This window comes from Schistocerca gregaria, chromosome 1 (assembly GCF_023897955.1).
Source record: "Schistocerca gregaria isolate iqSchGreg1 chromosome 1, iqSchGreg1.2, whole genome shotgun sequence".
NCBI classification, from domain to species: domain Eukaryota; kingdom Metazoa; phylum Arthropoda; class Insecta; order Orthoptera; family Acrididae; genus Schistocerca; species Schistocerca gregaria.
The window spans coordinates 968,024,794-968,050,603 of record NC_064920.1 but is presented as its reverse complement, the minus strand read 5'-3'; the positions used below and the strand labels follow the sequence as shown (position 1 = coordinate 968,050,603).

The 25,810-nt window shown below is 39.8% G+C and overlaps 1 protein-coding gene across 1 annotated transcript in view; it reads left to right on the top strand.

The window, feature by feature from the left end:
• Window positions 1–3,367: 3,367 nt before the first annotated feature.
• LOC126282429 (uncharacterized) overlaps window positions 3,368–25,810 on the top strand; it is a 183,904-nt gene continuing 161,461 nt past the window's right edge. Inside the window, exon 1 of the mRNA XM_049982118.1 lies at window positions 3,368–3,429. The gene's annotated coding sequence lies outside the window, so the exon portion shown is untranslated. The remainder of the gene's footprint in view (window positions 3,430–25,810) is intronic.

Below are 25,810 nucleotides of genomic sequence, written 5' to 3'. Positions count from 1 at the left end.
ACTTTCCAAAAGCTAGAAATCCTAACTGTCCCCTGTGAATGCATTTTTCAAAGTATTATGTATGTGACGGGTGAGAGGTACGCCGATATGTTACAGAATCGCATCATCCCCAGCCTGGCTGATAAACACGTGCTGGAACGCACGATGTTTATGCAGGATGGCGCTCCACCCCATATTGCTAGACGCGTGAAAGATCTCTTGGGCGCGTCGTTTGGTGATGACCGTGTGCTCAGCCGCCATTTTCGTGATGCTTGGCCTCCCAGGTCCCCAGACCTCAGTCCGTGCTATTATTGGCTTTGGGGTTACCTGAAGTCGCAAGTGTATCGTGATCAACCGACATCTCTAGGTATGCTGAAAGACATCATCCGACGCCAATGCCTCACTATAACTCCTGACATACTTTACAGTGCTGTTCACAACATTATTCAAAAAATGGTTCAAATGGCTCTGAGCACTATGGGACTCAACATCTGTGGTCATAAGTCCCCTAGAACTTAGAACTACTTAAACCTAACTAACCTAAGGGTATCACACACATCCATGCCCGAGGCAGGATTCGAACCTGCGACCGCAGCAGTCGCGCGATTCCTGACTGAGCACCTAGAACCGCTAGACCACCGCGGCCGGCCAACATTATTCCTCGACTACAGCTATTGTTGAGGAATAATGGTGGACGTATTGACCATTCCTGTAAAGAACATCATCTTAGCTTTGTCTTACTATGTTATGCTAATAATTGCTATTCTGATCAGATGAAGTGCCATCTGTCAGACATTTTTTGAACTTTTGTATTTTTTTGGTTGTAATAAAACCCCATGTCATTCCAAGCATGTGTGTCAATTTGTACCTCTCTATCTACATTATCCCGTGATTTATTCAGTTTCAAATTTTTACTGACTTTTTGATCACCTGGTATATTGCACAGACATGGCTTAGCCACAGCGTAGGGGACGTTTACAGAATGAAATTTTTATTGTGCAGCGGAGTGTGTGCTGCTATGAGATTTCCTGGCAGATTAAATCTGTTTGCCGGACCGAGACTCGAACTTGAGACTTTTGTCTTTTGCGGGCAAATGTTCTACTGATGGCGCTACCCAAGCATTATTCAGGGTCTGTCCTCACAGCTTTAGTTCCACCTGTACCTTGTCTCCTACCTTCCAAATTGCACAGAAGCTCTCTCGTGAAACTTACAAGACTAGCACTTCTGGATGGAAGGGTACCCCGGAGACGGTAGAGCACTTGCCTGCAAAAGGCAGATGTCCCGAGTTCGGGTTTCGGTCCGACACACAGATTTAATCAGTCAGGAAGTTTCATATCAGAGCACACTCCAGTGGAGGGTGAAAATTTCATTCTCGAATTACTGTGGTTTAGCCATGTCTTCGAAATATCCTTTCTTCCAGAAGTGCTAGTCATGCACGTTTCACAGGAGATTTTCTGTGAAGTTTCGAAGGAAGGAGACGGAGTACTGGCGGAAGTAAAGCTGAGAGGACAGGTCTTGAGTCATGTTTAGGTAGTTCAGTCGGTGGAGCACTTGCCTGTGAAAGGCAAACGTCCTGATTTCGAGTTTTGGTCTGACACACAGATGTTCCAGGAAGTTTCATATCAGTGTACACATAGCTGCAGACTGAAAATTCCATTCTGGGTGTCAAAAATACCACAAAGAGGGATGCAGTCTATTGTGGTTTTGTACTGTACGACGCAGTTTAAGTGTATTGTATATCCCACCATTACCACTTGTTGTCACATCCTTTCCATAATAAATAAGTATATAATCCGTCATTTATATTTTCATATTAAAAGTGAGCTCAATCAGAAAAAAATAAGAAAGGGTTAAAAACTAGTTAGAGCAACTTACAAGTGGTACTGCAGTAACAAAAACTGGGCTAGAAAGGATCTTACTGTGCCTGAAAAGAACTTTAAATTACTGCCAAAAAATATGTAAAACTGAAAAGACTGCCAATACAGCAAAATATTTTTCATAACATTTTTACTCTTTTAGTATATAAACCGTAAGGATGGCATTTTCTATGAATTGCGATTGATGCTTTTGAGAGGAACGTAAAGCAAACTATTTTCTGTTAACCATATATTATATGTACTTATTTCTCAGAGCGTATAAATGTACCCAAATATAAAAATAACCTGTCAGAACTTTAATGGCCTCTAGGATAAACTATACATAAGCTCCATACGCAGCTGTAGCAGGAAAAAGAAGGGAACAAGACGAAATATGATAGTATCAGAACATGAAAAGGCAAATATGTTCCTCTCGAAAAGATTCTGACCAAAAGGTGGGGAACCAGTTGCCTAATTTCTCATTCCACCTTGCTTACCAAAAATTTTGGCATGAGAACACATTACCGCTTTTTTATGCTGAAAGAGAATAGTAGAGAGACTGATGATGGAAGAGAGAGGAGACAGTGCTAGTGGAAAAGAAAGAGAGAGGGGACAGTAATGGTGGGTGTGAGAATACGTCAATGCAAGAGAAAGAGATGGCAGCCAAAGAGATAGAAGGTATTGATGTTGAGTGAGAGACAGTGGCAATAAAAGAGAGAGGGAGATGCCTGGGAATAGAAGGAGTGAGAGAGGAGACAGTGGAAACCAAATACAGGCTTGGGGGATCTGGTGCCAGTCAGACCGGCGAACTTTAACATGTAGATATAGGGGAGGGTGCATTTTGGACCGAAATTTTTAACATTTGGGTGTAGGCAAAAAAAATAGTTGAACACCCTGTCCCTCTCCCTTCTCCCTGATTTTACCTGTCTAGGTATGGTGGAGACAGTGGCAGTACAAAGAAAGACAAAAGGAGATAGTGGCAGTGAGATAATGGCAAGGGAGAAAACTGATACGACAGGCAAAAATACAAGATCAGCTTCAGATGTTACAAATAATAAGTTGTAAAACGTGTGTATGTTACATTTAATTTTAGTTTCTAAATACGTTTAATTTACTTTTATTTCACTTTGAAACAGAAGGCTAAATGTTATTCTAATTTGTGTGATGCCAGTAACTCTTCAATATGGGGTTCTGTCCGCACATGTTCCCTGGCGTGCCCACATACTTCAGTAAACAGAGACAGCGCACTCGCATGTAAACCGCCATGAGTCGTGCATGGCTATTATATCATAAGCTACTTGCATACAACAAGATCAATGTCGCTTTGCAAGCCTTTCGTTCAGGAAATGTTTGGATCACAGCATCATAGTCTAGCTGCCTCGCCAAGTGTTATTCATTTGCCGAGGTTCCCAAATCTGTGAGGCGTTGACGCGTAGTTGATCTGAGACAACTTTTAACAAGAGACAGAGTGCTGAATGACCTTTCTGCTTCAGCCATAGTCACTGGAAAAGTGTAAAAGATGCTACGCGTACGTCGGAAATAAGTTAAAATTTTAAGCTCGTGCATCTTATTCAAGAGTTCTAATGATTCCAAGGTAATATATTCAATGTTTGAAGTATGGATTGATTTCAGATATTTAATTTATTCTCCAAACTCTGTTGTGACTTCATTATGGTATTCATTGAAAAATAATTTGTATGACCCAGCGACCTGATCGTCAGTCATCTTTGATTATTTCCATAAAAGCCAAATGTTTCATCTAAAATATTCAGAGTTTCATATCGGATTTTAAAGTTAGGACCAGATTGTCAATAATTGCATAAAATACATTTATCATGAATAGAATTCCCAAGTTCACGTCCGTCACTTCATTCCTGGTTTCATCATAGAATCATTTTCTCTTCTTAGTGCGCACCTCCGTAAATTCACGATCGGTATTAATTGCAGTGGCAACAATTTTAGTTCAGGGACAACTGCATCCCAATTTCCGCGAAGATATCTGCAGTATTATTTCGAGCTTCTAGTAATTTGCTTCTGTAATCAGTCGGTACCAACAACTTAAGCTAAACTGATGCCACGATTGAGTACTTGAATGATCTCACATAATTCAGAACAACCCATACCACAGAACGTATTCCAGCTGACAATTGTAACTTATTGAGAGTTTCTGCAGCATTGGCAGTCTCATCCAAGTGAGCTCTAATTGGTATTACAGAGTCAAGCCGAGCACCCCAACAAGTATCCGACATGGAATATAAAGAACTTCCAAAACATTGTTTTAGAATTTCCCATATTTATAAGGGATGCGAATCACTCCGGAAACGTTTCTGCTCATCACAACTCTCAACTGCATGTACTCCACGTAAGGCTATGACTTACACACAGAGAAAATTTTGCAAGAGGATTTACACTGTAGAAAATGTGCCTGAGCTCCTTTATAAGACTAATATTAATTCTGTTATCATACCCTTGTCCGCGGCTTTCACTGATAGGAACCGAGTGTTTCATAATTGTTGATTGAATTGAATGTGAATCGAAACTCTCGTCTACTAATTTTAAAACAGCTCATTTTATTTGTAGTCATCATTTGCCTTCTTTAAGTAAATATAACTCAGGATGAATGTTGTTTGTCTAATATAATATGAATCAGAAGTTGCATCAACAATAACTAAATAATCATTCTCATTTTCTCCCTGTTCCAAGATGGCATTCCTGACAAGATGGGCACAGCTGGAAGTAAATTCATTTTGAGTATCACTTGCCAGATCATAAACTTCTAAACGCTTTCCGAGTTCTTGTCGGTCCCTGATCTTGTTTTGCAAGAACTGGATCATAGTGACTCGAGAGCTCCAGTAATCCGAGGAGATTTCCGTTATTTTCATCTAAAATTTTTTGAGCTGAAACTCTGAAAGCCAAACCTCTTTGATCAAGGAAAAAAGTCCTCTTGTCACATGAAAGTTTGTTTGTAAGTTGGGTTTTCAATATGTAAGTTGGCTGTTCTACGGATGAACAAAAGAACATACCCTCTTTACTTCCGAGCATCATCATATCCAATATACTCTTTTCGTGTCATTTCATTTCTTCACTTTACAATCCTGACAGGACAGCCATATACAAATGTAAATATTTTATTTTGTGTTTACTCTTGAATGCAAAATATTTTCTGTGTACTCGTTTTTCGGGTAAAATCGTGTCATGATGGAATCAGAAGTTTTTTGAATGTTGTTGGCAAATCTTCCAAATTATAACAACGTTTCACAGCCGTCGCCGTGTACATTTGTCGGGGAAATGTTTTGGTAGGACTTTCAACAACATTTAAAGAAAGCGCATATTCGACTGCATCACAATGTAGTTATGTAGTTTTAGTGCACGGTGCATTCAGGATTAAACACGAAACAGAACTGTATGCAATCGGCCTTATGACTCCTAAAACAGAAGAACTGAAGTTTAAGCGAAGAGGTAGTTGGTTATGTTCATGCCGATGTAATAATTTACAATATCACTCCGAGTTTTGCCAACTTAGCACCCTGGGGGATCGGAACCCTTGAGAGACTTGGGCCCTCGATGAGACACGGACCCCGGTGATTTTTCCCCCTTCACCCCCTCCCTCACCACTCTGTCACTTTGGGCCTGACGAGAACTGATACGGCATTAGTGGCAACAAACGTCAGCGTTCAACGTGAAAATATGTTTCATTTCAGGACGCTTGACACTAGTGCGGCTATATTCACGTTAAGTATAAACACGATGTATACACAAACACGATGATTGGCCAGCAGCAGTGGCACATGTACAGTGGGTGTTGTCGCGCTTCTAGAAGAAAACCTTATGTCTTAGATATCTTATTACTATGTTACTCTAAATGGAACTTTAGTTATTTTAATGTATTAACAGGCAACAACGTTTTTCTTGATCTTACTATGCCCACAGTCTACCATACCAATCGCTACATATCGCCTCGATGTTGTTGCCTACTGGGCGTGGAGCGCGCCAAGCGGTCAGTAAGTAAAACTCTTGAGTTGGGCGCGATCGTGAAAGCGAATAGTAGTTGTTTTATTTTGGTTTGTACAATGGTTTTTTACAAACGGAAGCGTCTGTAGCGCAATAAATTACCGTAACAACAAGTATAAGATATCACATCTGTCTTTTTTAGGTTTCTTAGGATCCCTGGGAGGTATCTATAATCATGTTACTAGACTGTGTCGTCAGGATTCGCTTGCAAACTACATATGTAAAGACCCTGTTTATCTTCACTTCGAATGCAACCAGTTCATGAATGCAGACAATAATAATCCGGTGTGGAATGCAGTAGCCACACTGTTTGACATACCAAATAAGCCACCTCAACTGACGATGAAGAAGAACCTGCCGCAAAGGTCCGACAATCCGTCGAAAACTGTAAAACACTCTTATTCCACAGAAGCAGTCCGTTCATCTCTCCATACATCCGTGCTAGATTCATCTGAATCGTCAACAAAGACCTGCTTTGACGATGAAGTGGTTAAATTATGTGCCGTTATTTGTGTCTTGCCAAAGTGTGTGAAGTGTCAAAACTTGGATCGCTAGACTTCGTGCAAATCTATTTCGGTACAAGAAAAGTGGCTATCATCTTAACAGAAACTGTTTCAGAAGGATGAAGTGCAGAAGGACAAACAAATTTTGAAGACTATAGGATCCCGATATTTAAAAAAGATGCTCTCGACTTGTATTTAATCCAGGTTAGCGTGCCATTGAAGGAGAAACGTGCTGCGAGACGGAAAGACGAAAATAAACTGTTTGCTCTAAATGAATTACATTACAGGTTTTGTCAGAATGTTTTTTTATGTTTCCATTAGTGCTTCATTACAGAGGCATGTGGAAGGCATACAAATAAAATGTAGGGCAAGTGACAATATATTCCACCTTTTATAGCAGAAGATACAGCATTTCTCCGATACTCATAAACTAGTGAATATGTCATTGGATGAAATGTCTAGAACGGCAAATTTAACAAATGACAGCACTTTTAACAGTATTATTGGCTTTGAGGACTTGAGGTTTACACACACACACCACATTTCTCCCACTATTCGGCAGTTGGTTGTCCCACTTAGAATAATATGAAGATGAAGGTCGTACTAGTGGTTACAGGCGACAATGACTAAAACACGGTAGGCCTATGCAACGACAAATGGGGCATTGATCCCTTTTGCAAGTAGAGCTATATGTCTGTGCTTCTTACGTGTGAATCTGTGTGTTGATATTCCTTATATATCAACGTGGTAGCTGCAGTTCTATCCAACATCAAATGGGTTTCTTCACTAAAGTGTTGTAGCTTGCCTTTGGATTCATGATTTTATCCCTACTTGCGATTATTTTAGAATCGTCTTTAGAAACACCTGTATCTTCTGAATTTCCACACACCCTTGGAGGCGAAAGAAAATTCAAATATTTCCTAAATCAGGTAGGAAAGGGATGCGAAACAAACATAAGCTTACAACACATTTGACGTTCTCATAGGAAAGGGATGCGAAACAAACATAAGCTTACAACACATCTGATGTTCTCCTTTCTCGCCGCTTGGAGCGCTACTATCGCTCCAGCAGCCTAACGGTAATAACTTTTACAGCAGTGAGTGTCACGACTGTTATGTTAACTTTACTATACACGCATTATTTTTATTTAAAAATCGCTTATAGTCGCAGTGCCTCTAAACGCTATTGTAGTTGTGGACTGATTATCGCGCTTTTGATATTTATGTGAAAACGGCTGACGCTATTTCTTACTTCATAGTGAAACACGTGTGTGGAACATTGTTAACAAAGGGCAAGAAACAGCTTGTTCTTAATGATTTTCACAAGTTTACAGAGAAAATCAGCTTTGAATTCTCCCGAAAAATGGTAGTACCTACTTAATGTGTGAGGCGCTTTTCTAAATGACTTGCTTGGCATGGTGTCTCAGCGTGATCAGTCAGGCACACGTTGGGTTCCTTGCAAGCAGACCATCTTGGGTCCCTTGCAAGAAGACCATCCACAGGTTGTACGATAAATTTGTACAGGAAGGAACAGTATTGGAAGCGAAGCGACCTCGGCCTAAGCCTGTTTGTTCGCCGGAGAATATTGAAGCGGTACAAGTTGCTGTACAGAGAAGTCCCGGGAAATCGTGTAGAAAGGGAGCAGTGCACCTAGGAATATCCAGACGCTCCGTTCAACACATTCTTAAAAGTGACCTCCATACAAGATGACCTGTGCACAGAAGCTCACTGAAGAACACAAGCAGCAGAGACTACTGTTTGCTCAGTGGGCGGAGGATAGGGAAGAAACTCTCAACAACGTTTGGTTTTCAGACGAGGTGCATTTTCAATTAGACGGTGTGGTTAACAAACAAATTGTATGCTTTTGGGCCACTGAAAACCCACAAGTGCTCCATGAACGACAACATTATGCTCCGAGCATTACAGCATGGGCAGCAATTTCCAGTAACGGACTTATTGGACCCTTTTTCTTTGAAGAAACTGTGAACAGCAAGCGTTATTTGAGCATATTTTGCAATAGCATCATTCCACAGCTTCTTGCTACTGCCTTGTCCTTCAACACGCAGTAGTTCGTGCAAGGTGGAGCAAGGCCACATACTGCAAACACTGTGTTGGAGATTTTACACGAGCATTTCGACATGCGGATCGTTTCACTCAGGTTTCCATGTCGCTTCAATGACGGACAAAATTGGCTCCCCAATAGTCCAGACCTCAATCCATGTGACTTTTTTCTTTGGGGGTACCTAAAGGAAAAAATTTTCCTGAAACGTCTATGTGATTTAATGGAGCTCAGAAGACTTATTCTTCAAGCTTGCAGTGAAATTACAGAAGACATGTGCCGCAGGGTAATCACTAACTTCAGTGTTCATTTGAAGGAAGTTAGGAAACGAAATGGTGGACATATCGAGCATGTGCTGAGTTAGAACAAATCTCCATGGACGGCTCTTCATTGTAGTATATGTTCCTTTCAGATTATACTGACAATAAAGTTTATATTCAAAAACAAAATGGTAATACATTCCGTGCACCACCCTGTATATGGTAATTACTACATATCAAATCATCTTTCATGAAAAATGCGCATCTTTTTGTTCCTAAAGGTACACACAACAAAAAAGTTTTGCATCCCCTGGATTCCGAAAGCTCCAGAAACTACAAAAAACTGGAGTAGAGATCACCAAAACATAGGTAATTTTCCGCCCTTTTTATTACTCATGAAAACCACACATTGCATGTTGTACCACCATAAAGCAAGACCTTCAGAGGTGGTGGTCCAGGTTGCTGTACACACCTGTACCTCTAATACACAGTAGCACATCCTCTTCCATTGGTGCATGCCTGTATTCGTCGTGGCATACTATCCACAAGTTCATCAAGGCACTGTTGGTCCAGATTGTCCCACTCCTCAAAGGCGATTCGATGTAGATCCCTCAGAGTGATTGGTGGGTCACATCGTCCATAAACAGCCCTTTTCAATCTATCCCAGGCATGTTCGATGAGGTTCATGTCTGGAGAACGTGCTGGGCACTCTAGTCAAGGGATGTCATTATCCTGAAGAAAGTGATTCACATTTCGTGCACGATGAGGGTGCGAATTGTCGTCCATGAAGACGAATGACTCGCCAATATGCTGCTGACATGGTTGCAGTATCAGTCGGATGATGGCATTCATGTATCATACCCCATTACAGTGCCTTCCATGACCACCACTGGCGTACGTTGGCCCCACATAATGCCACCCCGAAACAGCAGGGAACCTCCACCTTGCTGCACTCCCTGGACAGTGTGTCTAAGGCGTTCAGCCTAACCAGGTTGCCTCCTATCATGACTGGAAACCGGGGTGATGCAAAACTTTTTTTGTTGTGTGTATATCACAAGAAAAATTCCAGTTTTCAGTGCAGATTTAAATTCTTAGTTATCGATGCTTTATAATGGATTGTTAATGAAGATAGTTTAAATTAAGGAAATATAACAATTTAAATTTTTTGTGCAAAAATAAAAAATCAGATTTTTTTATTTGGATTGTGTCCATTGTTCCATACCACAGATGTAGTCTGATACAAGTCGAAGTGGTAGAGTTATAGGCACATGGAAAACAATAATTTTCACATCAAGCATACCATACTAATGCTGCATTTTACAGTTGCTACCATACCACTGCAATCTGAATCCAATAGAACTGATCTGTATCCACGTCAAGATATCTGTCATGAGAAATAACAAGACATTTAAGCTCCCAGACGTACTGGACTAATGCACGAAGCCTTGTTACACTACTACGCTGCCAAACACTGGTGGGATACAGAAGAGCACGTCATAAAAGAAATGGAGAACATGTTGCGCTTGGCTGGCTTCAAGGATTCTATTGTTAATCGCCTTGGAATCAACATAGTGAATGACAGTTCCAATACTGAAATGAATTCCTTGGATTCGGATGTAGAAGGAGTTAAATGAATTCCTCAGATTCGGATGTAGTACGAGTTCAGAGATTGCTGGATGACTGATTAATACAATGATCAGCCAGAACATTGTGACCATCTCCCTAATAGCCGATATGTCTGCTTTCGGCACAGAGAACAGTGGTGGGGCATCAGGGCATGGAAGCAATGAGGCCTTGGTAGGTTGTTGGTGTGAGTTGGCACGACATCTGCACAAACAAGTCACTTAATTCCCTAAAAGTCAGGGTAGGAGAAGGGTGATGAGTTCAGATGTCACGCTCAATCACATCCCACATGTGTTCGATTGGGTTCAGATCTGGTCAGTTGGGGGCCAGCATCTCAATTGGAACTCGCCACTTTTCTTTGAACCACTCCATCACACTTTTGGCCTTGTGACATGGTGCATTATCTTGCTGAAAAATAACACTGCTGTCGGGAAACATGATCATCATGAAGGGGTGTGCACGGTTCGCAGCCAGTGTATGATACTTCTTGGGCATCATGGTGCCTTGCACAAGTTCCACTGGACCGATGCCTATGGGAATGTTCCCTAGAGCATAATGGAGCCGCTGCCAGCTTGTCACCATCCAGCAGTACAGGTGTGAAGAGCTGTTTCCCTGGAACATGACAGATTCGTGCCCTGCCATTGGCATTATGAAGAAGGTATTAGGATTACTCAGACCATGCAATGCTGTGACACTGTGCCAACGTCCACTGCTGATGGTCACGTGCTCATTTTGGTTGTAGTTGCCGATATCGTGGTGTTAACATGGGTACATGCATGGGTCTTCGGGTGCAGAGACCTATCGTTAGGCGTGTTTGGTGCACTGTGCATTCAGACAAACTTTTACTCAGCCCAGCATTAAAGTCTGATGTTATTTCCACCACAATTTTTTGCCTCTCCCGTTTTACCAATCTGCCCAGCCTACGATGTTTGACATCTGTAACGAGGAGTGGCAGACCAAACCCACAATGTCTGGACGTGTTTTCACCTTGGTTTTGCCACGTTATATCGATAGTAGTATATCGGTGGTCATAAAGTTCTTGCTGATCAGTGTACCTTCAGTGCCTTCAGTATTTAACTAGACAGCGAAATGCCTGCAGTATGCTTTTACATCACACATAGATCATACAGAAAAATTTCCCTGTTTTTAAGTTACGAATTATCATTCCTCTTGTTTTTGATTACAGTAGCTAGGCTTACCATATGTCTGGGATTAGCTTGGACAGTTCTGGACTTTTAGTGCTGTCTGGGGTTGCAAAAATTTTCGGGGCTTGTCAATTTTATGACTGATTAATTTTTTTAAAAATTTTTGACCTACATGTTCGACATCACACTTTAAAACATTCTCTTACGGCAATGCCTGTCTTAGCTGATCTGGGAGCAAGCACTGACATCAGTGTGGAGGTGTGGCTACGGGTCCTGCCACAACTTTTCACTTTGTCTTTGGCAACAGAACCACTGCAGGGGCAATGCATTTATTTTCTTGTGTACAGTAGCACGTCTACACAGTTTCAATCATTTTATTTCTCTGTTAGTTTTTTGTCTTATCATTCAGCAATGGACAAAAGGAAATATGTGTTTAATATTAACCTGCAAAATAAATAAAAAATTTTAAAGTTGAGTAATGACAGAAACAGTGAACATGTTTATTCCTCGCTATCTACTGGAGAATTTTCAGTTGTACATAAAGGAAAGAGTGACCCTGTGAAATGAGCTATACATAGACGTGCAGTTATTGCTACTGCTACACTCAACACATGAGGATTATTTAACACAAAAGACAGGTATTAGTGATCTGCAACATGATGCTGAAGACTGGATTTTCATATCACACTGATAGATATGGACTTAGTTTCAAAAACATCAGGCTGCACATCTAAAGTTATATGGCCCAAAATTTTCATCTGCTGAGTCCAAAATTGTTGCAATTATTGTTATGTCTAATGCAAAATACAACTGAATAAATAAAGTTTGTTTCAGTAGACTCTTAAAACTTTTAAGTAATTTGAAGAATATCTCCTGGTTTTGACCAAAAAATATGGTAATCTGCCCTGTGTTTGGTCAAGAAAGATATGGTAAGCCTGTTGTTAGCTAAGGATGTTCTGTTTTCTGTCTGGTCATCTAAGAAGTGTATTACATCTATATCTAACACATCTACATCTCCATCTCTACTCTGCAAACCACTGTGAGGTGCATGGCGGAGAGTATGTCCTGCTGTACCAGTTATAAGGGTTTCTTCCTGTTCCATTCACGTATGGAGCGCAGGAAGAATGATTGTTTAAATGCCTCTGTGCATGCAGTAATTATGCTAATCTTATCCTCATAATCCACGTGTGATTGACATTTAGCGGGTTGCAGTACATTCCTAGAGTAATCTTAGTAGATTTTCTCAGGATAGTTTACGTCTGTCTTCAAAAGTCTTCCAGTTCACTTCCTTCAGTATCTCTGAAGATGGATTAAAAAACTTGTGACCATTCGTGAGGCTCTTTTCTGTATATGTTCAATATTCCCTGTCAGTCCTATCTGGTACAGGCCCCACGCACTTGAGCAATGTTATAGAACCAGTTGCACAAGTGAGTTGTAAGCGATTTCCTTTGTAAATTACTTGCACTGCTCCAGCATTCTACCAATAAACCGAAGTCCCATCTGCCTTACCCATGATTGAACCCATGTGATCACTCCGTTTCATATGCCTACAAAGTGTTATACTCAGATGTTCGCATGAGTTGGCTGATTCCAACAGTGACTCATTGATATTATAGTTATAGGATACTAGGTTCTTCATTTTGTGAAGTGCAAAATTATACACTTCTGAACGTTTAGACGAAGTTGCCAATCTCTGCACCACATTGAAATTTTATCGAGATCTGACTAAATATTTATGCTGCTTCTGTCAGATATTACTGCATTATACATAACTGCACTGTCAGTAAAAAGCCTGGTTTTACTACTAATATTGTCTGCTATGTCATTAATTTACAATATGAACAGCAAGAGTCCCAACACACTTCCCTGGGGCACACCCGAAGTTCCTACAAAATCTGATGATCACTCTCCATCCAAGATAACATGCTATGTCCTCCCTACCAAAGAGTCCTCAATGCAGTCACAAATTTTACTTGATACGCCATGTGATTGTACTTTTGACAATAAGCTTTGGTGTGGTACTGAGTCAAATGCTTTTTGGAAATCAAGAAATACTGCATCTACCTGGCTGCCTTGGTCCAAAGCTTTCAGTATGTTGTGAGAAAAGTGCAAGTTGGATTTCACATGATCGATGTTTTCTAAATCCATTCTGGTTGACACTGAGGAGGACATTCTGTTCAAAATACTTTGTTATATTTGAGCTCAGAATATGTTCTAAGAAGCTACAACAAATTGATGTCAAGGACAGTTTTGTGGAGCACTTCTATTACACTTAACTGTAGACGGGTGTGACCTGTGGCTTTTTCCAAGAACTGGGTGTGGTTTTATGTTTGAGGGATCTACGATTGACTGTAGTTAAAAGAGGGGCCAATTCAGCTGCAAATTCAGTATAGAATCTGACAGGGATTCCATCGAGGCCTGGTGTTTTGTTCAGTTTTAACGATTTCAGCTGTTTCAACACCACTGACACTAATACTTATTTCATTCATATTTCAGTGATACGAGGATTAAATTGAGGGAGTTCTCCTGGGTTTTGCTATGTGAATGAACATTTGAAAATGGAGTTAGGCATTTCAGCTTTTGCTCTGCTACCCCCAGTTTCAATTCCTGTCTCATTCGCTAGGGACTGGACACTTACTTTGGTGCTTTCTAACAGCCTTCACTTATGACCAGAATTTCATTGTGTTATGTGAAAGATCACTTGACAATATTCTGCTACGCCAATCATTGAAGGCATCATGCATTGCTTTCTTAACTATCAAATGCGTTTCATTCAGTATCCCTCCATCTATAACCCTACACTTTGTTTTACTTTAGCCAGAGGTCCTCTATGTGCTCCTGCCCTGTGCTGAAAGTTACTCATGTTCGTCATTGATATGACACTGCTGATTTTTGATCTAGTTTACGAAACATGTGTATCTTTCTGCTTGGTTTAGTTGTCCTTTCTACTTTGGTAATCATTATCGCCGCAATCATGTCATGTTCACTGATACCAGCTTCGATGTGGACATCCTCAAAGAGGTCAGGTCTGTTTTTTGCTATTGGATCCAATATATTTCCATCATGATTGGGGACCCTAACTATCTATTCTAGGCAGTATTCTGAGAGGGCATTTAGTAAAGTTTCAGAGGATGTCTTATCATGCCCATGACTAACAAAACTGTAGTTTTCCCAATTAATTGTTGGATGATTAAAGTCGCCACCAATGATTACAGCGTGATTAGGAACTTATGTACAAATGAACTGATGTTTTCTGTAAGTTTTTGGTTACGTCAGGAGATGAGCCTGGTGGGCAATAAAAGGATCCAATTATCATTTTACACCCACCACTGATGCTGAGTCTTACCCAAACGGTCTCATATGCGGCTTCAATTTTTATCTCACTGGATTTGAGCTTCTTGTGTACTGCGACAAATACACCACTTCCATTTCCCATATACTATCCTTTCGATATACACTTAAATTTTCTCCAAAAATCTCACTGCTATTAATTTCAGGTTCCAACCAGTTTTCTGTACCTAGTATTATGTGATCTTCACTGCGTTTCATGAGTGCTTCATACCCTACCACTTGGTTGCGAATGCTTTGCCAATTTATCATTAGGATTTCAGTACTCTCACCTGTGAGAGGTATTTCTTTTGGCCTTACGCTGATACTTCTGGGTTTCCTACAGCTATCAGCTTGTCACAGAACCTTCGAAGTCATTGGTTCGGTCCTTCCACATGACTGAGAATCAAAGGGCCACAATCAGTTCTGAGAACAATGCTGCAGTTACTGGAGTTTTATCATATAATATTTCATTCTGTTTACCAAGTAAATGACATTTTGAAGCTACATTGTTTGTCTACTCATCTTGTTTTACATCCTAACACCGGCTAGGCAGTGCTGTCATAGTTAAATGCGCCAGTAAAGCTATTTCCCATACTATAGCTGTTTCAGTGTGCAAGTAAGGCACGGCATAAAATGTATCTTCATATCACACATAACTGTTCTCGAGACAGTTAGGCTTGTGCTTCATGTGAAACAACATCCAATGGTAGGATTCCGGCAAACATGGAAGAAGACATAGTGTAATTTATTTTTGTGATGAACGCATTGTATACCCCCCCCCCCCCTCTCCTTACCACTTGGCAGCTTGGCAGCACATGCGCCTTGAGCCGGTGGCCAGAGGAATCGAGCTCCGCTCACTGCACACACCTCTAAGAATTTCTTTTGAACAGACTTTACTATGTGGGAACCATAATTCGGTGAGTTGTTGAGAGATGCATGGCTGCCATTATGAACTTCGAACTTGGGACTTTTCGCTAGTAGCTAGTCCAATTACGGTTCCACGACTCCTGTTGCTGACACGAAGAGCTGAAGCTGTACGAGACAGTAGACAAAAAACATGCAAGACAGAGGCTTAAATTAAAAAATACAGGCCAGAGCCATTTCTATCATTATGGAAAGACCAGGTGGCCGCCTAGGGGCAGCAAAGAGCAGAAAAAAATAATTTCAAATCAAATAACAAAAAAATCGAGCAAAAGAGGGGAAAAAAAGAAAAAAAAGGGGATATATTAAAATACCAAATTGTTTTTGAAGGTATATGAAACAGTTAGTTAATAAGTCTTTACCTACATTGATAAAAGTAAACACAGTTTAATAAAAGAATTTACTTAATGGTTTTTAAAATTTGGTTTTAACGTCCACTGTGAGTAACTCAGTGGGCTATAAGCAGCTGCCTGTCCTTAACTTAGGGTAACTGATGCCAGGGAAGGGAAAGAGCCAGTGCTCTTAGACAAACACAATACCCATGTCTCACTGGGATTCAAACCTGGACCCTTCTCTGACAAATGATAAGAAGCTAATCGCTTACACCATTGTGCCACTGGAGCAGCCAATAAAAGTTGTAGAACTTTCAATAGAAAATACAAACAATGTGCAACAAAGTGGATGCTGTAAAAGATGAGATTTATTTCTGTCTAAAAATATTTCAGTTAACAAAATAGCACCACAATTATTCAGGTGACTAGTTTGATGCATCATCATGATTCCCATCAGCATAGCATAATTTCTAAATTCAAGGAAAAATTCATTCACACCTGAATATAGTTCCATGCCTTTATTAGTCCTTTTTCTTGCAATTAAATAAAATAAGTAATTTCTGCCAAGTTTGGTTGCACTGGTACATTCAGTTGAGTTCTATTTTAAAAGGTTCAGCATATTCTTCCTATTTTAATTACTTTTGGAAATTTAAAAAACTGAGGACAAAAAATAAGAAATTGAGGACATTTGTTGTCCTCAGTCAGGTTTAAAGGAACTGAGGGCAAAGCATGAAAACCGAGGAATGTCCCCAGAAAATGAGGACATCTGGTCACCTTAGTCTAATGATTATAAGTATAATAGGAAATTTGCATTGTTGTCCCATTGGATTTTGGTGGTGGTTTAAAGGATGGGGGGAGGGGGAGGGGGAGAAGAATATAAGGGAAACCAATGGTAATAAAAAATTCTTACCTAGAGCGGCAAAACACCTTGCAGTGTCCCCATTAACAGGCATGTCTAGGGAAGTTGAGTGTATGGCTACACAATTAAAACTGCTAATATTTTAGAAATATTTGCATAGTTGTCACGAACAGTTTAATCGGGATCGTAATTTGATGTGCCGCCAAAGAAACACATGTGTGTCAGAGAATGGTATTACACTATTGGCCTTAAAGTTGCTACACCACGAAGATGACATGCTACAGAGGCGAAATTTAACCGACAGGAAGAAAATACTGTGATATACAAATGATTAGCTTTTCAGAGCATTCACACAAGCTTGGCGCCGGTGGTGACACCTACAACGTGCTGACATGAGGAAAGTTTCCAACCGATTTCTCATACACAAACAGCAGTTGACAGGCATTGCCTGGTGAAATGTTGTTGTGATGCCTCCTGTAAGGAGGAAAAATGCATACCATCACGTTTCCGACTTCTATAAAGGTTGAATTGTAGCCTATCGCGATTGCGGTTTATCGTATAGCAACATTGCTGCTCGCGTTGGTCGAGATCCAATGACTGTTAGTAGAATATGGAATCGATGGGTTCAGGAGGGTAATACGGAATGCCATGCTGGATCCCAGCGGCCTCGTATCACTAGCAGTCGAGATGACAGGCTTCGTATCCGCATGTCTGTAATGGATCGTGCAGTCACATCTCGATCCCTGAGTCAACAGATGGGGACGTTTGCAAGACAACAACCATCAGTACGAACAGTTCGACGACGTTTGCAGCAACACGGACTATCAGCTCGGAGACCATGACTTTGGTTACCCTTGATGCTGCATCACAGACAGGAGTGCCTGCGATGGTGTACCCAATGACGAACCTGGGTACCGAATGGCAAAACGTCATTTTTTTTCGGATGAATCCAGGTTCTGTTTACAGCATCATGATGGTCACATCCATGTTTGGCGACATTGTGTTGAACGCACATTGTAAGCGTGTATTTGTCATTGCCTGTCCTGACGGTATGGGGTGCCATTGGTTACATGTCTCAGTCACCTCATGTTCGCATTGACGGCACTTTGAACAGTGGATGTTACATTTCAAATGTATTACGACCCGTGACTCTACCCTTCATTTGATCCCTACGAAACCCTACATTTCAGCAGGATAATGCACAACCGCATGTTGCAGGTCCTGTACGGGACTTTCTGGATACAGAAAATGTTCAACTGCTGCCCTCGCCAGCACATTCTCCACATCTCTCACCAATTGAAAATGTCTAGTCAATGGTGGCCGAGCAACTGGCTCATCACAATACGCCAGTCGCCACTCTTGATGAACTGTGGTATCGTGTTGGAGCTGCATGGGCAGCTGTACCTGCACACACCATCCAAGCTCTGTTTGACTCAATGCTCAGGCGTATCAAGGTCGTTATTACGGCCAGAGATGGTTGTTCTTCTCAGGATCTATGCACCCAAATTGTGTGAAAATGTAATCACATGTCAGTTTTAGTGTAATATATTTGTCCAGTGAATGCCTGTTTATCATCTGAATTTCTTCTTGGTGTAGCAATTTTAATGGCCAGTTGTATAGTTTACAAAAAAAAAAAGGTCCCTTCTGTGATCTTTTAGTCATTTTAAGAATACTGTTTTCATTACTTGGCAATGAATCATGGTCAGCCTGTCACCTTAGAAGTTAACCAGCAGAGTGAATGAAACACATCACTTAATGTAAAAAGCATGGATCATATGCCTGTTATGCATCAGATGGTGTCACACGACAAGTAACAAAGTACAAGGTCTCTGTCCTCCCAGCTTTGAAGTAACCAAGACTGGGGATGGTGCCTGCAAAATCAAATATTTAACTAGTCATGTGGGTAATCAGAATGTTATAAGACATTTTGGATTGACAAAAACATGTAAAAATGCTAGCTGTTGACATCTCCAACCGAATTCAGTTCCATGAAGTTCACAACAAAATAAGAGGACCTTTATCTGCTTCCAATTTCGAGTAAAAATTCGATAATGCACCTGAAAAGGATATTTTTTGTCTGTATTTTAATTTAATGTCATAAGAGCACTTCTCATTTCTTGAATAAACGTTGTCCAACATAATTCTTTTTCTTCTACGTCAATTACGTATGTTAGAATAGAACCCCTGTTATTAAGTTATTCATTTAATTTTTATGTTGTATTTATGTGTATTTTATTAAGTTAGAATTCTAGCCAGTGCTTAGACTATTTGCTGGAACACAGCTATAGGTTACTATTGGCAGTGAATTACCTGGTGTGTGTGTGTGTCGGGGGGGGGGGGGGGGGGGGGGGGATGTAAGTAAAGTAGGCTTGCATGGCTTGACCCTGTGACTACATTGAGCTAATTCTTTGTAAATAGAGCCGTGCATAGCCTAGATATCTAAAGCATGAGTAATAACAGGTAAAAAAGCAACTGGTTTGTTCATATGGGATGCTGTTTAGAAGGGCAACTACACTAGCAATAACCATTAGATCCTGTTGCAATTGGACTTGCGTATTTGGGATATGAATTTAATTAATCCTTTTAGAATTACAACTGTAATTATATTACTTACCATATGCTGTACTACATTTCCTCCCAAACCTATTGCATGATACGCAGTTTGCCTTGGAGCTCCCAGGCCTCTGGCGGTGAATGCTTTCAGCGGAGGCCCTGCAACTCTTTTTGCACCAGGGCTCAGCAGGAATGATTGAGCGCGTGCCACACTGTATTTAGCACACGTGCTGTTATGCTTCCTATGCGCATAAAGGTGCAGTCATTTGTGAGTGAAATCAGTTATCGGCGAGAGCAGCGTAGCTTTTCTCACCTGATGACGGTGGCCAGGTGGACCGCTGAAATATTGTACTCAGATGATAGTTTGATCCAGCTGGAAACCCGACAAGAATTTGGTAAAGTGTTTTGCAAATGATGGAAAATACCACACAGTTGATTTTATTGATGGATGTAGAGGATGAGAGGAATGTCAGAAGAGTTAAAAATTAATTTCACTAAAAGAGAACTTGAGGTCAATTCACAGTTATGGGCAAATTTAGTGAGTTCTTTATTTACTGTCTGTGAAATGTTTGAGAGTTGTTTCGTAAACCAATTATGGAAAGAAGTGAGAAAAATGTGACTTCAGAATGAATTCCTAAATGGGCCAAGTTTCAGACATGGAAGTGAGTGAATAAGTTATTTTTGTGTGTGTGTGAACTAGCTGAGATGACACACAATAATCATCCATTGGTGGTGTTGATGGAGATCACAACACTCAAGAGACAATTACTGGAATTTTTACAATGAGATCTTGTCCACATTCCATTTATGAGTTTTCAGATTTTATTGAGAAACTTGAACAGGCATTCAAAATTAAAGGGAACAACAGACAGGGAAATGGGTAACAGAATGGAAATTATAATAATCACCAAAGTAATTATCATCTCAATAGTGACAATAATCTTCAAGGGGAAACGGAAATGGGGAATTCTCACAGTGAAAATAAAAACCCGAACAAAGATATGAGGGCCAGGAGCTCTATGAAATGAAACGCCAGAGTACAAGGTCAGGAATTGCCACACGTCAGGTTGGAGGTGGCAAAATAAACCAGCTATGAAAAGACATATTATTTTAAAAATTCTGTGGATATAAAAAAATTTGGAAAATAAGTATAAATGTTGGAGATGGGGAATAATTTTAAGCAGCGCAATCATAAAGAGGGCACAATAAATATGGCAAAATGTGTTAAGAGATTTGACAATGAGGATATGGGGCTGAAAAATTATGTGAAAAGGAAGAGACTCAGGGAATGGAAGTATGTTTGTTGAAAGATTCAGTGATCAAAAGAGAGATAGAAGTGTATATGAATTTGGTGGAGGTGGAAGATACGACGAATTCTTGTGAGGCACTAGTCAATGTCAACAATTATAGTAAGGTAGGTGAAAGTAATATAGATGATTTTGTGTTAACAGAAATATGTGAGGATATCTGTGAAGGCAGCAAAGCTCCAGTCTTGTGAGATGACAATGAGTTTTTTTGTATATAGGTAGAATGTGGTGATTTGTTATTAAAGGAGAGTAAAGGACCAGATACTTCAGAGGAGGGAATTTGTGTGCTTATTTCTATTGATGGAAGTGAACCAATGGCTCTTGAGGAAGCCATGAATTATGAGTGAATGTGTAACAATGAACGTGAAATTAACGTGTTAGACAGAATCCAAAGTGTCGGAGAAGTCTGAGATTCAAATGGTTCAAATGGCAAATGGCTCTGAGCACTATGGGACTTAACATCTGTGGTCATCAGTCCCCTAGAATTTAGAACTACTTAAACCTAACTAACCTAAGGACATCACACACATCCATGCCCGAGGCAGGATTCGAACCTGCGACCATAACAGTCGCGCTGTTCCGGACTGAGCGCCTGAACTGCTAGGCCACTGCGGTCAGCAGTCTGAGATTAGAGAAAATTTAAAGGAGAAGGGTTTAGATCTAGGTTTGGCTGAATTTAAGTGTACTGTTAGACCTAATGTGGAGCAATGCAATAGTGGCAATGAAATAAGTCTTAGCGAAGTTTGATGGAGTTATTTAATATGATTTCTATTATGTATTGAGGATGTAATGAATGTTTTAAGTAATGAAGCTTATGAGTTATGGTGGGTGTTAAGGGAGTTAATTGTGATAAAGTTTTTAGTGATCAGTGGAAATAAATTAGGTTTTGTGTAAGGGAGATAAAGTTTTAAGTTGTGTGGTTAATTGTGAGTAAGTTGCAGCTACTGATATTGTTGCTTCAGAGGAAGGGAACAGTATATTTGACGCTTACAGGGATGATAAGATGAAGGATTTTGAGGGTGCTTTAAAGTCTACAAGGGATTTAGAGGTGGATCAGGGGAATATTGAAGTGGATAATGGGAAAAGCACTTGTTTAGGAGAAGATTTTAGCACTGAATGGTATGTCAAGGAAGGAAATTACCTATAAATGATTGGAAATGTTACGGGAAAATTTTGAAGTCGTTGCCACCTCACTGGTGGGCACAGGAAAAGTGGATAGTGATTAGAGGTCTTAAGGGGAGGTAAAATGAAACTGAGGCAAAGGAAGTGTTTAATGAATTGTTTGATGGAGATGGAGATTGGGTGTTGGTCTGATGATGTGTTGTGTACCATAAATACAGAGGAAAGAGGAAGGGATATAGTGAATGGTCTTTTGAGGAAGTAATGTTAAGAAAGGGGTGAAATTAAAAATCTGCAGCTAGTAAGTGAAATGATTGATGTTAATGAAGAAAGAAAGTGTGCAGTTCTCAAATCTAAAAATGGTGTTCCAGCGGTAGTCACAATTATGTGTCCAGCAGTAGTCACAATCGTCTGTAAACGTAAGACTACATGGATGAATGAGGAAAGAGGCCTCAAATTTGAACTGTTCGGAAAATGTGAGAAAGTGAGGCTCAAAAAATAATCACACAGACAAGAAAAATGCTATTATAGGCAACAGTGGCGAAGTTTCATCCAGTGAATGAAGAACGGAGTGTGTATAAATATAGGTGTGTATTAATGTGTAATTTTCATGTTTATAATAATTTTGGGGGATATTTGGTGCAAAGGGTAAACTCGATGAATTTAAGACTATGTAAGATATGTGGAGGCACAACTTAGTACAACAAGAGTGTAACTTTGGCCACATGAGAAGTATCAATCATACTGTACATAAGATCTGGGGCGGGGGGGGGGGGGGGGGGGAGGATTGCAAGGGCCTATTTAAATGTGTTACTTATAGTATTTTGGATGGTTTTTCCTATGATATATGTAGTTTATTTGTGATTTTCGTTCACACAAAATATGGTGCATGGAGGTCATCAGGCCTCATTACAATTTTAATTGTCCGTTAGGCTAGAAAATGTGGTGTGTGCAAGTGTAAGCTATGTTTTGGGCCTATATTTCATTGGATTAATTCTGTAATATGTTATTTTGGATTCGTCTTTTAATATAATTATATATGTATAATTCTGAGGATAAATGGTATTTTAGTGCAGATAAGAGTGAACATTTGCTGAATTTATGATCCACCTATCTGCTGGGTTAAAAATGAAAGTTAAATGGACAGTTTCTGCACAGGGTAGTATTAGTTTTAAATTTTCTTATTATATGGGTAAAATTATAGAGAAATGATAAAACGTTACTCGATTTATGCTCTCGAACAAATTTCGTAGCACGAAAGATGTGTTTTTGATGAGGAACATGAACAGAGTGTTTGAAATGTTGTGCTGAATTGGCCTATACTATAAATCAGTTTTTGCTTAATATCCTGTTTGTGAATGTGTCAATTTCACTGGGAGGGTGTTCAGTGCCCGATCTCTAGGGATTTGTGAAGTCATATGATTATCTGTAACAATGCCACAGTCGTATTTCGATAGCTATTGTCCTTCAGCACTGATGATGACGTTAGCTGAAGTGCTATGGTGTGGCCAAAGCAAAAAAGGGCTATCAAATGAATGCAAAAGCACTAAAGACTTTTGAAAAAATAGGGCTGACTCAAAAGATACTTTGAATATATTTATTATGGCACTTAATTAATATCCTGCAATTTTAACAGTTTGCACTAGATTTAGTAAATTTCTGCTTACAATAGATGTTATGACATATCCATGGAGTGCATGCTGTTTTATACACCATTGGAAAGATACTTACAGTATTGTTCTAACACATAAATAGCTATTCTATGTTACATCAAATTTAGTATGACTTAATGTATCAAGTTAGCAAGCTTAGGTGAGCGATATGGCCGCATGGAAGCAGTGTGAGAGCAGGTGAAATAGTTGTACTAGCAGGCTCAGCACTCAAGATATGCAACAGCGGGTATGGCTAGGCAAGCGAATCCGGGGGCAAAGGCAAGCAGTATCACTGGAAATGGGTAAATCCCAAAGTTGGGAATTTGGATGGCTGTAATTTGCAAGGCCTTTGTGCACGAGATGCACCAAAAATGGCAGTGTCAGACAAGCTGAAAGATGGCTTCTTCTAACTGTACGAGAATCTATAGTAGTTCACGGTGAAATATTAAAGAAAATCTGAATATATTTGAAGTCTCAGAAAAATGGTATGCATCCAATGACACAACAATATGTTCAATACCTTTAATGCTGGAGAAGTTACTATTTCACACTGAATAAACACTTCCCACAATGTACCTCTGAATTAACGACTTTTAAATGCTTCATGTGATTTCAGCAAACACTATCTCAGATGATAGCATTGCACTACAAGTACCATCTTTGAAAGCTACGTATCTGTATGTATTTTATTTCTTGATTTATTACATTTTTAAAAATATATTTTCATGATGCAAATGTTTGTTAGAATGTTGTATCCTCCACAACCACACAGCAAATGAATTCAGCATGAATACCTCAAATTTGGTATTACCCGTATATTTATTGAATGAACAGTTTACTGTTTGGCCAGTAACTTGATTTAAATATTAATTACAATTAATAATACAAAATCATGGTGATTCAGGAATTGGTCATCCACATGTGTTAGCTAACACCACCTCCTAAAAGAGTGCCAAAAGACGCTTCTGACAAGCAGGCAAAATAACTATCTAAACAGTATTTAACAACAATCTTTTGCCATTTATCATCAGTGCACTTAGGCAAGAGTGCTGGCTAATTTATTTATGGACAAACCTTTATTTATATTTATTGTGAATGATCTGAATGTGGCCAGATGGTTATAACATTTATTTATTTAAATATTATTGTAATATACAGGGTGTCGCACCTACCTCTGCCACCTCAGATATCTTTGGAACAACAATATATGTGTTAAAAAACAGTTTTCACCTGCATGAACGTACAGCAGGGGCTTAGGTAACCAAATACTATGCAAAATTTTAAAACGTAAACGAATACTATTTTCAACACAAACTTGTGTATTTTTAAGTGGTCACCCCCTGTTATTTCGTATGCAATCAGTAGCATGAAAAATCACAAAAATGGTGGTGTTGGTTGCACTGCAATACGTCAATTACATACAAAGAAATTTCAAAGGGAAGTTGACACTTGAAATAAATGAAGTGCACAGCTAGCACACATCCTGAGACTCAAGTGTGTGATTGATGTACTACATCAGTGGAGTGTAAATGTATGGTGTGGTATTCTATGACACGTGATGACTGGGTGTTGTGTGATGTCCTTAGGTTAGTTAGGTTTAAGTAGTTCTAAGTTCTAGGGGACTGATGACCATAGATGTTACGTCCCATAGCGCTCAGAGCCATTTGAACCATTTTTTTATTCTATGACAACACATCAATGGCCCATATTTCATTGATGGCACTAATAAAGGGGGTAGCTTAGCCCCTTCTTGAGCTGTACCTTACTTGATTTGGTCAAATAATGTGGTATCAGAATAATGGATGTCTTGCACATTATGTTTATTGTTACAAAATGATAACTAGAGATACAATTACTGGTAACACACTTGGTTTCAAGTTACTAAACCTCATGTAAAGGATAGCAATGGCATCACAGTTTCTGATGTCATGCTTTGCATGTAGTTCTGTGCTCAGAGCTTGGGTTGCCTGCACTGGTGCCTGTATCCTGCCGTAAACATACAAATATCACCATGGCACACTCTGCCTTCAGTGTACAAGTGTCTCCTAACCTGATCTGCTGAACTGCTCTTATACTGTAACATAATTCACATACACTGCCACATTAAAATCTGTTTTCTTGTGGCTTGTTACATTTGCCGTCATCTACTCGATATGCCGGCCTTCAGTACTGAAGGAAAACTAAATATTGCTTTAATTTATGATGAATGTCACAGAAGTGCAACTGCAGCTGTGACACTGTATGCTGAATGCTACCCTGATTGGCAGTGTCCATCACGTCGAACCATTGGCAACATCTGCAA